We start from the raw sequence: 12471 nt of genomic DNA on the forward strand, positions 1-12471 counted from the left end.
CAGGAGTGAGTCCCGAGAAAAAGACGCTGCCGAGAATGTGGACTTAGGCGACAAGGACGGAGCAAAGGAACTAGCAAGCAGAGCCACAGAGCAGGCACGGCGTCCGCGGTGGTCTGCGCCCCGGTGAGTAGTAGCCAAGCAGCGCAACAGCACTGGAGGCGCCACGCCGCCCCGCCACCACGTGGTCGGTCGATTTTAATAAAGAAAGGTGCTTTCTCGCCGATTATCGCGTCGCTTTTTCACTGCGTCCGCCTTTTCGATTGCGCCAATGCAATGCCGCACTATGATGGCACCACACAAAACCCCAACCTAACCTTAACGAGGGCCCCCCTTTGTGGCACGCCTTCGGCCGTCGCCTATTACATCATGAGGCGGCGGGGGTGGTGCGGTGCGCCAGGGTGCGCGCGCACAACAACGGGGCTCCCTTCGCGCGGCTGGGCGCGCCGCTCGCTGGCGGTGCGGCGCCGTTAATTTGCATTCTACTTGTTGAGCGGCCTGGCCCTGCCTGGCCCTGCCTTGCCCTGCCTCACACGCCGCCCCCGTCAAAGCTCGGCGGCGAACCGTTAAAAAAAAAGCAGCCCGTTCGGCGCACCGCAAAAGCCGTGTGGCGCCGTGTCGCCTGGACCGCGAGCAGAGCGCGCCGTTCTTGGCCGCTTTTGGACTTTCGTCGACGATCGAGTCAAAAAAGTCCATATTCAATGTAAAATTTGAGTTTACTACGCATAACTTTTTTTTTATTTCTGGCCGTTTACTCGATACGGGCTCTCTGAAACTCAACAAATATTAAGTTAGCACGCCCTCGCCGCGAGGTTGCCGCCAGTCCCCACCACTCACCGTCAGGGTGCCGTGCGAGGCCTGCGTAACGGCGTCAAAGAGCGGCGGCCCATAGCACCCACCTCGTGTCGTGTCACTTACCGGGCAACTAGTACCGCTCGACCCGCTCCATAAAGTGTGAGCGCACTGTTTACCCTCGTCCATGGGGGGCGCAGGGGGTCGTGCGTGGAGGCTGTGTGTGTACACTCCAAATCCAGGGTGTCTAGAAACTATACGCCTTTGGCGCATGCCACAGAAATGGAACTGCCTTAAGGCGCCTTGAAACTAGACGCCCAAGGCGTATACCCCATTGAGCACCTTTTGCAGATAGAAGTTAGCATGTGAACACCATTGGTCGAAGGAAAGGTGCGTGCATTGTACACACCCTGGATCATAGGCACTGAGCTCAACAGGACTCAAGGTGCGTTGAATGCAAACACCGCCCTTGGCCGAGGCCATGCCTACCGAGGCCTTAAAGGGTGTTTACATTCTACGCACCTTGAGTCCTGTTGAGCTCAGTGCCTATGATCCAGGGTGTGTACAATGCACGCACCTTTCCTTCGACCAATGGTGCTCACATGCTAACTTCTATCTGCAAAAGGTGCTCAATGGGGTATACGCCTTTGGCGTGTAGAATCAAGGCGCCTTAAGGCAGTTCCATTTCTGTGGCATACGCCTAAGGCGTATAGTTTCTAGACACCCTGGATTTGGAGTGTACGCGCGCGCGCGCGCGCGCGCGTGTGTGTGTGTGTAAAGGCCCTCAGAAAACGGGTAGAACAAGTATGGACTTACTGCCAGAAACAGAAGGGCGCGCGCGGCGCGATGGCGGTGCGATGGCGAACACGCGTGTAAACGCAGTTGCCGTGTCTGAGCGTCTTGCGCAGAGAAAAGCGATTCTCCTTGATCATCGCATCTTTGGTCCCGAGCGCTCAACAAAGGTCTTTTCGTTACGCGCGTGGCGACTGAAAGACTGGAAGTTTGGTTATGCGGTGGAAGTTTTTCGTCAGAATTTCAGCGTGGTACCAGGTACGACGCGGCGGACGCAGCGAGCTGCTCGGCCAGGGCGCCAGCGCCTGCCGGGGTAATTGAGTCAAAGGCAGGGCCAGGGCCCGGGAGACCACCGAGACTAATTTCCAGACCCTCAGCCACCACTGCGAAGGGAGCAGAGCGATTGGCTGTAATCGAATCTTTGTTACCGCGCACTAAGCAACAAAAGTCACGGCGAATGGCTGATCGCTCCTTCCTGTGCGGCTGCGGAGTCTGCAAATCGGTCTCGGCGCTGTCTCCCTGGCCCTGCCCTGCCTTTGACTCGATTACCCCAGCAGTGGTCGGGCCCAAGTGGCGCGTCCGTCCTCCGCGTCGTCCCAGACAAGCGCCCCCCGCCGGCCTTTGAATTGGTGCAGATAAAGGGGGCACGTCGTTCTGGCGGGGCCGGCCGGGCCTTGGCCGGGCCTTGGCCGGGCCTCGGGGGGGCATCTTTTGCCTCGCGAGACGCACCTTGAGGCCCTGACCTTGGGGACGAGGCCGAGGCCGAGCCAAACATCGGCCTGTCGCCGCCCCACTTGGCCCCCCGTCGTCTCAGGAATCTCTCCATTCCGTCGAAGGGCAAGTCACGCGTCACTAGCACACCAATTTTATTTTGTCGTTACAACCTAGACCTCTTTTTTGCCCGCAAGCTGTGAAGTTCTTGAACAGGAATCAGGCCAGACATCATGAAACTTTCCGCAAAATCATAATGCCAAAAAAATCGGAAACAAGGGTAAACTTGGACGGAAAACAATAAAATCATCGGTTGGCGGCAAGCCAACCTCATTTTTTTGTGCAGCGGAGCCGGCGAGATCACGTTCCAGCTCATTTGATGACGCCACCTCCAGCGCGTTCTGTGCCCCTTGCCCCCCCCCCCCCCCCCCGACTTACGTCACATTTTTCCAAAAAAATACAAGAAAACGCGCAAAACAATCAAAACAAACAAACAAACAAACAAACAAACAAACAGCAAAAGACGACGCGGTGCAAAACAGGTAAAATGGTTCAAAATGTAGGACCTCGTTGAGGACTGAGTGGACGTGGACACCAACGAAACAGGCAGTGACGTAACTGGCCGCCGGCCGGGCGTGCGGTCATGCTGGGAGGCGAGCAGAGACGAAAAACTTTTCTTTCGAGCTCAGACTTTCTCAAAAACATTTCCGGGGCTCGCATTTCAATCATGCCCAAAATTATGGGCGATAGTTTTTGCGTTCTGAGTGTAGGCGAGCCCAAATGACGTCTGACTTTCGTCTTTCTGCAACGTTTTCAATTGCTTCATCGTCCACCACAAAAAGGGTGCCGCCCTTTCTCGCGGCCCTTTCTAGCTGTGCGCTGCCAGCCAGCCTCGGTGCGGCGCATCCGGCTCCGGGGCGTCTTCGGTGGGGCCCAGGCCCAGGCCCAGGCCTGTGGCGGCTGGCCCGGCATCTAGCCTGGGGCCTACATGCCCTGGGACGAGATAGGTCCGGGACTAGTCGGACGGGGACGAGTTTGCCCTGCTCCCCGCCAGCCTGGCCGCGTGCAGGGCGGCGCGCCGCGTGGCACTAACGATTCCTCCCCTTAATAGCAGCCCTTGAAGGTGTCGTCCTTTTCCTGCAGCAAGCGGCAGCGGCGCCCCCAGGGCCTGGAGGGAGGGCGTGCCGTGGCGGCAAGCCAATGAGCCGCGGGGCCGTGGGGGCTGTAGGACTAGACGTAGGGCGGGGCCGCGGGGCGTTGGAGGGTGGAGGGGGAGGTATCTGTACCGCCGCCGCTTCCGCTTGCTCTGCCCTAGACAACGGCACAGACACCGACGGCAATCTCGAACCTGCTCTGGCTGGCGCTGCTGGTGCCGCCGTGCCGCCGTGTCACCCGCCCTGCTCTACAGCTTAGCTTATCGCCGGCGGCGGCCTCGCCGGCGGCACAGCATTGTTGCCAGCCCGGTCGGCCGGGCCGGGTCTTTGCCGACGCCGGGGCGACGTCGTCCTGGCCTACGACCTGGCCGACGGCGTTCCGGGCTAGGGTAGGCGTGGTCACGTTCCGGCCGACGTTTGCTGCAGCACCGCACAGCAGGCCGCATCCTAGTCACACAGTCACCGCAAGACAATGGGTGCCAGTCCCAACCCGCCCACCTCGCCACACACCTCAGCGCGGTGTCTCACCAAAGCCCAGGGCCCTGAGGCGTGCTCCGTCCCCGTCGTCCACGGCGTCCTCGTCGACGTCGCCTGCACGCTGGCTGTCTGGCTGGCTGTCTGTTTGGCTGGGCTGTCTGTCTGTCTGTCTGTCTGTCTGTCTGTCTGTCTGTCTGTCTGTCTGTCTGTCTGTCTGTCTGTCTGTCTGTCTGTCTGTCGTCTGTCTGTCTGTCTGTCTGGCTCCAGGCGGCACGGCGCATTAGCCGCGGGGCGCGCAGGGTGCGTCTGACGGGACAGGGCTCTGCGAGGCCCGCCGGGGAATGAGGCCCCGAAGGGCCATAACTACCATGCCGACGTGAAAGACAGTCATGGATCGTCCCCAAAACGACAGTGACTACTCTCTGCCGAAATCAGACAAAACGGGCCGTGGACAGCACCTTTTGACGCCAGCCGAGGGTGAAATGCATTTTCCATTGCCATTCCATTTGCCAGCATGCGTGCTGCCGGTGGCGGCGAGGGACGGCTCCTTTCGGATCCTCACTTGAATGGAGGGCGTCGGGAAAGTGGCGCCTGGCAGTGCAGCTCTTTGGCAAGCTTTGAGCTCAGAGCCCCGTGTGTGCCACACTGTGTGCCACACTGTGTGCAAGCCAGCACTCTGTGACCAGCGAAACACGGCGCCGAGTGTGCAGCTTCCAGAGAGGGCCGAGGCCGAGTGCGCTAGTTTTTTGAGCCGGGAGCCAAGCCTTCCCAAGAAAAATGCCCGCCTGCAAACAAACAGGAAAAAACCTCAGTCGGGCAAACGTTCCAGGCTAATTATTCTCTTTTTGCCTGCTCGCCTCGTTTCGCCGGGCTTGGCAGCTTCTGGCTTTATCTAGAGGGGACGGTCTCAGGCGCGGATCCAGGCGGAAGGGGATGATGGGGGTGTAGGGGGTGTTATCACCCTCTCCTCATGTAGTTGGTCGCCTAAGGAAGGCAATTATTCCTCTTCGTACGCAGGCCAAAAGCGCTATGTCACCCTTTCCTTTCAAAAGTCCGCGATCCGCGCAGGGAGCGTTCACAAATTACGTAAGGGCGATTTGGGGGCTTTTTGACCCCCATGTACCCCCATGCAAGGCGAAGTAAGGTTTTCGAGACCCCCCCATTTACGTAAGGTTTTCGCCAAAAATTCCCCGAAAAAAACTCAAAACGTTTTTTACGTGTTATGCGCATAAGGCGAGATAAGACAGCGGTTTTTGAGGCAGAAATCAATCAGATTTCTGATTTAAGATGGCACTGCTTTTAATGCAAAAGCGTTCATAATTAAAAATCAATAAAAGGGCATTTGGCCACAATAAAGTCAACGCAAACAAAGGCATAACAAAAGAAATTCCCACTTTTAACCCATTTTAGCGCGTTTCAGAAACCTTACATAAGGCCTGCTTTAGACCCCCCACCCCAAGGGGTACCCAAATCAAGATAATCGTTGCACGTCTAGTTGGTAATCAGTGAAATAATCAACATCATCCAATGAAATGACAATCATACTTTCGGGGATTCAATCACTTTTGACCATTTTTGCGAGACCACTGCTCCCAAACTATCAGCGGTCAAAGCCTTCCCGAGGCGGGGCATGAAAGTGTAGGGTCTTCAGAATAGTAAGGCGTCGAGGGAGGCCATTGACCGCAACTTTATTGGATGCAGTGACCGCTCAAAGTCAGCAAAAACGGTGATTTTCTGAAATTCATTAGCTTTTTGACCATTTTTGCGAGACCACTGCTCCCAAACTATTAGCGGTCAAAGCCTTCCCGAGGCAGGGCATGAAAGAGCAGGGTCTTCAGAATAGTAAGGCGTCGAGGGAGGCCTTTGACCGCAACTGTATTGGATGCAGTGACCGCTCAAAGTCAGCAAAAACGGTGATTTTCTGAAATTCATTCACTTTTTGACCATTTTTGCGAGACCACTGCTCCCAAACTATCAGCGGTCAAAGCCTTCCCGAGGCGGGGCATGAAAGAGTGGGGTCTTCAGAATAGTAACGCGTCGAGGAAGGCCTTTGACCGCAACTAAATTTGACGCAGTGGCTGCCCAAAGTCACCAATATTGAATTTCCGACACTTTAACAGCTTTCCGAGGTCGGCGCTCAAGTAATCCCCAATATTTCCCAATAATCAACATAATAATCAGTGATTAATAATAAAATAATCAAAAGAAATCACATGTAATCATACTCTAAATATAATCAGTGTACATGAAAATCTTGAGTTGGTTACGAGGGGGTAACGACTTCGGGAATCCGGCTGACAGCAAAGTGGTAATCCGTAATCCGGATAACCCGAAATTTTGAGGTAATCCGGGGTAATCCGGGAAAATTTTGAGGTAATCCGGGGTAATCCAGGAATTTTTTTGTTGTAATCCGGAGGTAATTTGGGGGTAATCCGGGGTAATCCGGGGTAATCCGTAATCCAGCTGACACGAAATTTACCAGTCGTTACCCCCTCGGTTGGTTACCCCTTGCCCCACCCCCCACATAAGACCCTAGTAACTATTGGCCGACCCCCCTACCCCCTCGAGGCCCTTACGTAATTTGTGAACGCTGAAGAGGGCCGCACTGGAAAGGAGGGAGTGACGTCGTACGGCGGGACAGGAAAAGTGGCGACTGTTGTCTCTCAGCAAACTCTCGAATAAGAATCTCGAGTCGGGCGGCCAAGCGGGGGAACATGCCCGCACTCGAGTACACTCGCTCGCACTCGGTGTGGGGTGGGGTCCATTGGGGGCAATTTTGGGACGCAGGCCAAAATGGGAGAGCTGTCAAGATTTGACGTTTTAGGACTCATGCCGAACCAAACGTTGTTGACTCAGTATATCTGCCGTCCCTGCGCCAGGCCGCGCAGGTGCACCATTCCTCCAAGGCATGCATCTGCCGCGCCACCGCCGCCCACCGCGGCCGCTGGGGACGGCGGACCGCGCTCCCTCGGGTCACAACTTTTCTTTCGAGAGTCGCCTCGCCTCCGGCCAGAGTGGAGTGTGCCCGGGGGCGCCGCGCGTCCGAATACGTGGCCAACTTGGCGCGCGGGCGTTCGGGGAGGGAGGCTTGAAACTCGAAGCAGGAGGCGCAGGCGGCGCGAGCGGCGACTAATGCCCTAATCCAATCGCCGCCAGCTTTGTGTGGGCCGCGGCGTCCCGAGTCGCGCCCCGGGTCGCGTCGCGCCGCCCATGCTTGGCCCCGCCTGGCCCCGCCGCCACGTACGCACTCCTTTCGACGCGCCCCGGCCGACCCCCGCCGACCCCGGCAGCCGGCCCCGGCCCCGAATAGCAGGACCATGTTCTGTCTCGCTCGCACTCACGGGCTGCCACACGAGAGACCGAGACGGCGGAGACTCTGCGGAAGCAGCCTCAGCCAGCGCCCTGAAGGAAAGCGCGCAGCCGCCCCTCGAGGCCCCACCCCACCCCACCCCACCCGGATTTCCGGGAACAGCCTTTCGGGGATGCTGTGCTTGTGCCAATCCCCCTGCAATTGTGACAGGTCTCACTCAATGTGATAATGTTCGAATGGAGGGGAAGCGGAGCCGCGAGCGAAGCGCCTTTGCGGCGCTCAGTGCCTATCCCGGAATCCAGGACGCCAGGCGCGCCTGGCAGGCAGTGCGATTATGCGCTAGCCCCGCCCTGCCGTCTCCCTCACTCTCCCTAGCGTGTAGCGACCGTGTTATGTCAGCCCGCTGCACTCGGTTTGATTGCACCAGACGGCAACCATGTCTCTGTGCTCAATGGCAGGCTCTGGGTCTGTTATCAGGCGGGGCGTGGCGAGGCGGGGCGGGGCGGGGCGCGGCAGTGGAGGCGCGGCGACGAAGGTCTGTCCTTACGCCAGCCTCCTTCAGCCGTCGCGTCGCCGTCGCCGCCCTGCCCTGGTCATGCTGGTCATCTTGATCCAGTCTGACGTGGGGCGGGGGGAGGGGGGGGGGCTGCGCCGAGCACGCCAAAGCGTCTGCTAACTACGTTAGATACGAGCCGCGAGACCCGCGCAGCCCACTGCAGAGGCGACCCAACTTGGTTTTTTCAGATGAGAGAAGGAGAAATGAGAGTTCCCTCCGGGAAAGAGAAAAGGGGGAGGGGGGAGGGGGAAGAGATTATGACGGAGGAGGGGACAACAGAGTTGAAGTGTGTGCGGCTGTCGGCTTTGTCGGCCAGTCGGCCTGTCCGTGCGGAGGACGGAGAGACGGCAGGGAGTGCTCGGTTTCGGAAGGCGGCACGGCTCATTTTCTGGGTGCAAATTAATGGAAAGCTTCTTGATGCAGGACGCAGGAGACTGATTCTGATAGTCATCTTAGTCGTTCATGGATGCGAGAGAGACAGAGCGACGAAAACGCTTCTCGAAAATCAGGCTGCAGACGATGCTTATCGTGAGTGGGAGGGAGAGGCGAGCGGTGCCGCCAGCGGTGCATAGTCACTACACAGTAGGGCCGCACTCGGTGGCAAAACCGACATAACGGCGGGACCCGAGAGCCGCTTGGCGTCCGAGCGGCCGCAGTGCTGCTGCGCGGCACCGACGTCGACGACGGCGGCCACGGGCCAGGTGACCCACTTCCCACTTCGCTATTTGCCTCACATCATTTCCTCATCGGTTTCCATATTGCGTAGCGGGGCCGAGGACGGCCGAGGCAATGCGGGTTTTGGGCGGGCGCTCACCACCCTCGCCACCTCACCGCCGAGACCCCATCCCTCGCAGCGCCAACTGCTGCATCTTCATTTCCTGGCCTTTCCCCACATCCCGCCCCGGCCCGCCCACCGCGACCCTCCGACCCGACCCGCCGGCCGCACCGGCGGAAGGGCCCAGGACCTCGCCCAGGACCAAGCCCAGGACCGGCATCCTCACCTTGCCTTCGCAGGGACGGGGCTCTCCCCCCTCCAATTTGTCAGTTTGTTTATCGGATTCGGCATTCGGCGTCCCTTTCCTCTCGCTGTGATTGAGGCGCCAGCAGCCGAGGCAGCCGAGGCCTTGACCGGCGGATGGAGCGAGACAGGCTGCCAGAGTTATGGACTGTGTGGACCGTCCGGCGGCACCGCCCGGCACCGCCTGCAGGCTGATCCGAGAGCCGTTTTCGCCGCCCTCTCTCCCACCTAAAGGAACGCGCCACGAGTGCGACAGAGGCACAGCGGAATCAGTCTGCTGGCCGCCCACTCGGCCCTTCGATTCGATCTCTTCCGCGCCATACAAGTCCAAGTCCGCCAACTTGGCGGAGGTATTGCCGCGCCACGTGCGGTCTAGTCCCCGCAGTCCCTCCAGCCGTCCGGCCCGGCCCCCCCCGCCCCCGGCAAAGAAAACTCTGCCGGCCGCGAGCCGCGAGCAATGTAGCGTCGCCGAGCGTCGCGTCGCCGGGACGGCCAGCCAGCCCGCATTGTTCGCCCTGAATGGCGGCGAGTGGCGGCCAGTGGCGGCACGGCGCGGCGGGGACGCTGAAGTTGCTCGACAAGCTCGCCGTCTCAAAGGCAGCGCTCGGGTGGCAGCGCGCCGCCCGTCGGCCTGTCGGCCCGCGAGTATTACGACGTTGATGTGGACATGCCGGGCCCCGTCCTTGGCGGGGCCTAAGTAATAGGGCGAAGGGCCGAGGGACTGGCGGCCTCGACGGCGCTCGTCGAGGCGATGACCGTTCTGATCAAGTCTGACGCACAGCGCGGCGGCGCGCGGCGCGCACTCTGGCGTGTCACGGCCCGGCCCTCGGCCCGGCCAGGTGGCGCCCCCCGATAGGCTTCAGGACAACGTGTTACAGCGTCCTTACCGCCAGATTTACGAGGCCCCCGTCGCACGTGGGGCGTGGAGGCAGCCCCCGCCTCGGCCCCAGCGTCGGCCCTGCCGGCCGGGTCGGCCTGCCCGGTGGCGGCCTCGGCGACGTCCGCCAACGCGACGGCGCGACGAGGCTTGTCAATGCCTCAAAATAAAACCGGAGTCGCGCTGCCAACGCCAGCACTGTTGGAGAAGCAAGGGCGCGCGCCACGCGTGCCGCGCACAGGCGTCGCGTGCCCTCGCGGCGCCCGAAACAAGTAAAGAACGGGCCCGGTCTTCTCCAAGGACAAACGCACAGACACTGCAAAGCGGCAGTAAGGCCCTCGATTTACGCAACACCAACCGCCACGCCCTCCTTCTAGGCCTAACCGCTGTTTGCGCAGCCTCCCCGCCCCGCGGCCACGCACCGCGCACCGCACCGCGCGCCGATGCCGCCTGCAAAACAACAAATTCAACCTAAATCCTGACGGCACTAATTGGCACAAAGCAGCTGTGGCCCTCCTTTGCCAGCTTTGTGGGGGAAAGGGAAGGGGGAGGGGAATCACTGCTTCGAGCTTCCGCGATTTACCCACGACCCCACGACCAATGCAGACTGATTTCATAATACATCTGTCTCTCTTGCACTCAGGGGAGCCCTGTAGCGCTGGGAGACACGCGCTGTCCGGAAAGTCTGCAGGCTGCTCTGGTCGAGGCAGTGTGCCGCGGTGCCGCGGGGTGGCGGCTCTGCCTGGTGCTGCCCGTGGGAGCTGATTCCGCACGGCCGTTTCAACGCGCCGTCTCTCTCGCAGCCCCGCAGGACTCCCTAGGGGTGCGAGAGAGACAGGGAGACGGCAGCGCTAGGGCCGAGCCGAGGGCCGAGCCGAGGGCCGAGCCGAGGGCCGAGCCTGCCCTGCCCTGCCCTGCCCTGCCGACGCGTCGATCCCGAATCAGGCAGCAGCCCCTGCGGTCCGCGCCGCCTAACTCGATGACGCGAGCGGCGCGTCCGTGATTGCTTTCATTATTGCTGAAGCCAAAAGCCCTGCCCGACGCCTCTGGCTCGCTTCGCGCTCCGCCTCGTGGGGCCTTTAGAGTCGGCAGTCCGAGTGGTCCCCGGCGACGCCAAGCGACTCGGCGGAGGAGGGGGCACAGCTGCTTTTCAGACGCATCGCCCCACATCATTTCGCAACCGCAAAACAAGTCGGAGAAAGGCGAAGCGCCAATTGGTGCGATACAGTGCGATGCTCAAAGCGTTTCGATTGCCGGAGTAGTTACCGCTTTGGCGCCCCGACTGCCTGCAGAGGCCCAGACAGACAGCCTCTCAGGAGGCGTGGGGAAGCGTTTCTCTTTGAAACGCTTCCTCCACTTCCGCGCCAAATCGGCAGAGGCGGGCACCGCGCGTCTCGCGCTCCAGGCCTCCAGCGCACAGTACACAGACTGCGTAGTCGTGTGTGTGTGTGTGTGTATTTTAATCAACGGACGCAAGGGTGAGGATGTGCGTGCCCACGCGATTTGTGCTGTGTGCGGACCTGTAGGCAGATTCTCGGAACATCATTGCGAAGGAGAGAGAGAGAGAGAGAGAGAGAGAGAGAGAGAGAGAGAGAGAGAGAGAGAGAGAGAGAGAGAGAGAGGAGAGAGAGAGAGAGAGAGAGAGAGAAGGAGAGAGAGAGAAAGTCTGCTGCGTAGGTCGGGGCCCTGTGGGCTTCGGGGCGGGGTCAGCGCGGAGCCGTCGGTGCGATCTGGACGTCTGAGGTAAACAAGAATGGGCGGGGCAAGGGGCGACTGCTGCAAAGGGAGGCTAGCCGGGTTCGGCCGGGCTAGGGGGATCGGCTAGGCCCCTACAAGGGTCTTACCGCCCGGCGCGAGGCCATCGTGGCGGTGTGTGTACCGGCGCTCGGGCGGAGGCGCCCAGCCAACCAGGCCGCCCCGCAGAGCCATCAGGCCCGCACGGGAACATGACCAAAAGGAACCATCAATCGCCACGGCCCTGCAAAGCGGCAACGCGCTTGCCCTTGCGGACCACCTCCCTCGCCGAGGATGAAAGTGTTTGCCGGACTGTCGCCTTCTCCACGTCCGCGCCACCGACACTCCGCACGCCTCGCGCGCACCCCTTTCATTGATGGCGGCTCTTGGTGCTCTTGGCGCTCTTGGTGCCCTTGGTGCTCCTGGTGCCCTTGGTGCCCTTGGTGCCTTTGAATGCTCTTGGTGCTCTTGGCGCTCTTGGTGCCCTTGGTGCTCCTGGTGCCCTTGGTGCCCTTGGTGCCTTTGAATGCTCTTGGTGCTCTTGGCGCTCTTGGTGCCCTTGGTGCCCTTGGTGCCCTTGGTGCCTTTGAATGCTCTTGGTGCTCTTGGCGCTCTTGGTGCCCTTGGTGCCCTTGGTGCCCTTGGTGCCTTTGAATGCTCTTGGTGCTCTTGGCGCTCTTGGTGCCCTTGGTGCCCTTGGTGCCCTTGGTGCCTTTGAATGCTCTTGGTGCTCTTGCTACTCGTGGTGCTCTTGACCTCGGCTAAGGGTGCCAGAGCGGCACGGCGCCGGGCAACGCAGTGAATAGTGCCTGGCCGTGTGGCTGGGTCGAGTGCGAGCCGAGTGCCACCGGCTTCATTTCATCGCTCTTGTTTTTCGAGCTGCTATTGCCATTCATGTTGTTGTTGTTGTTGTTGTCCGTCCGGACGCACACCGGTGATGGGTCGTCCTTCATTTGTCATCCGCGCGACAGTCCGCAAGCGGCTTCCGCCAGCTTCTTTCGTGTGACGACCATGTGGCCCGCGTCGAGGCGCGTGCACCCCGGCTTCCCGTCC

Source organism: Thrips palmi, unplaced genomic scaffold, assembly GCF_012932325.1.
Source record: "Thrips palmi isolate BJ-2018 unplaced genomic scaffold, TpBJ-2018v1 HiC_scaffold_5, whole genome shotgun sequence".
Lineage (NCBI taxonomy): Eukaryota > Metazoa > Arthropoda > Insecta > Thysanoptera > Thripidae > Thrips > Thrips palmi.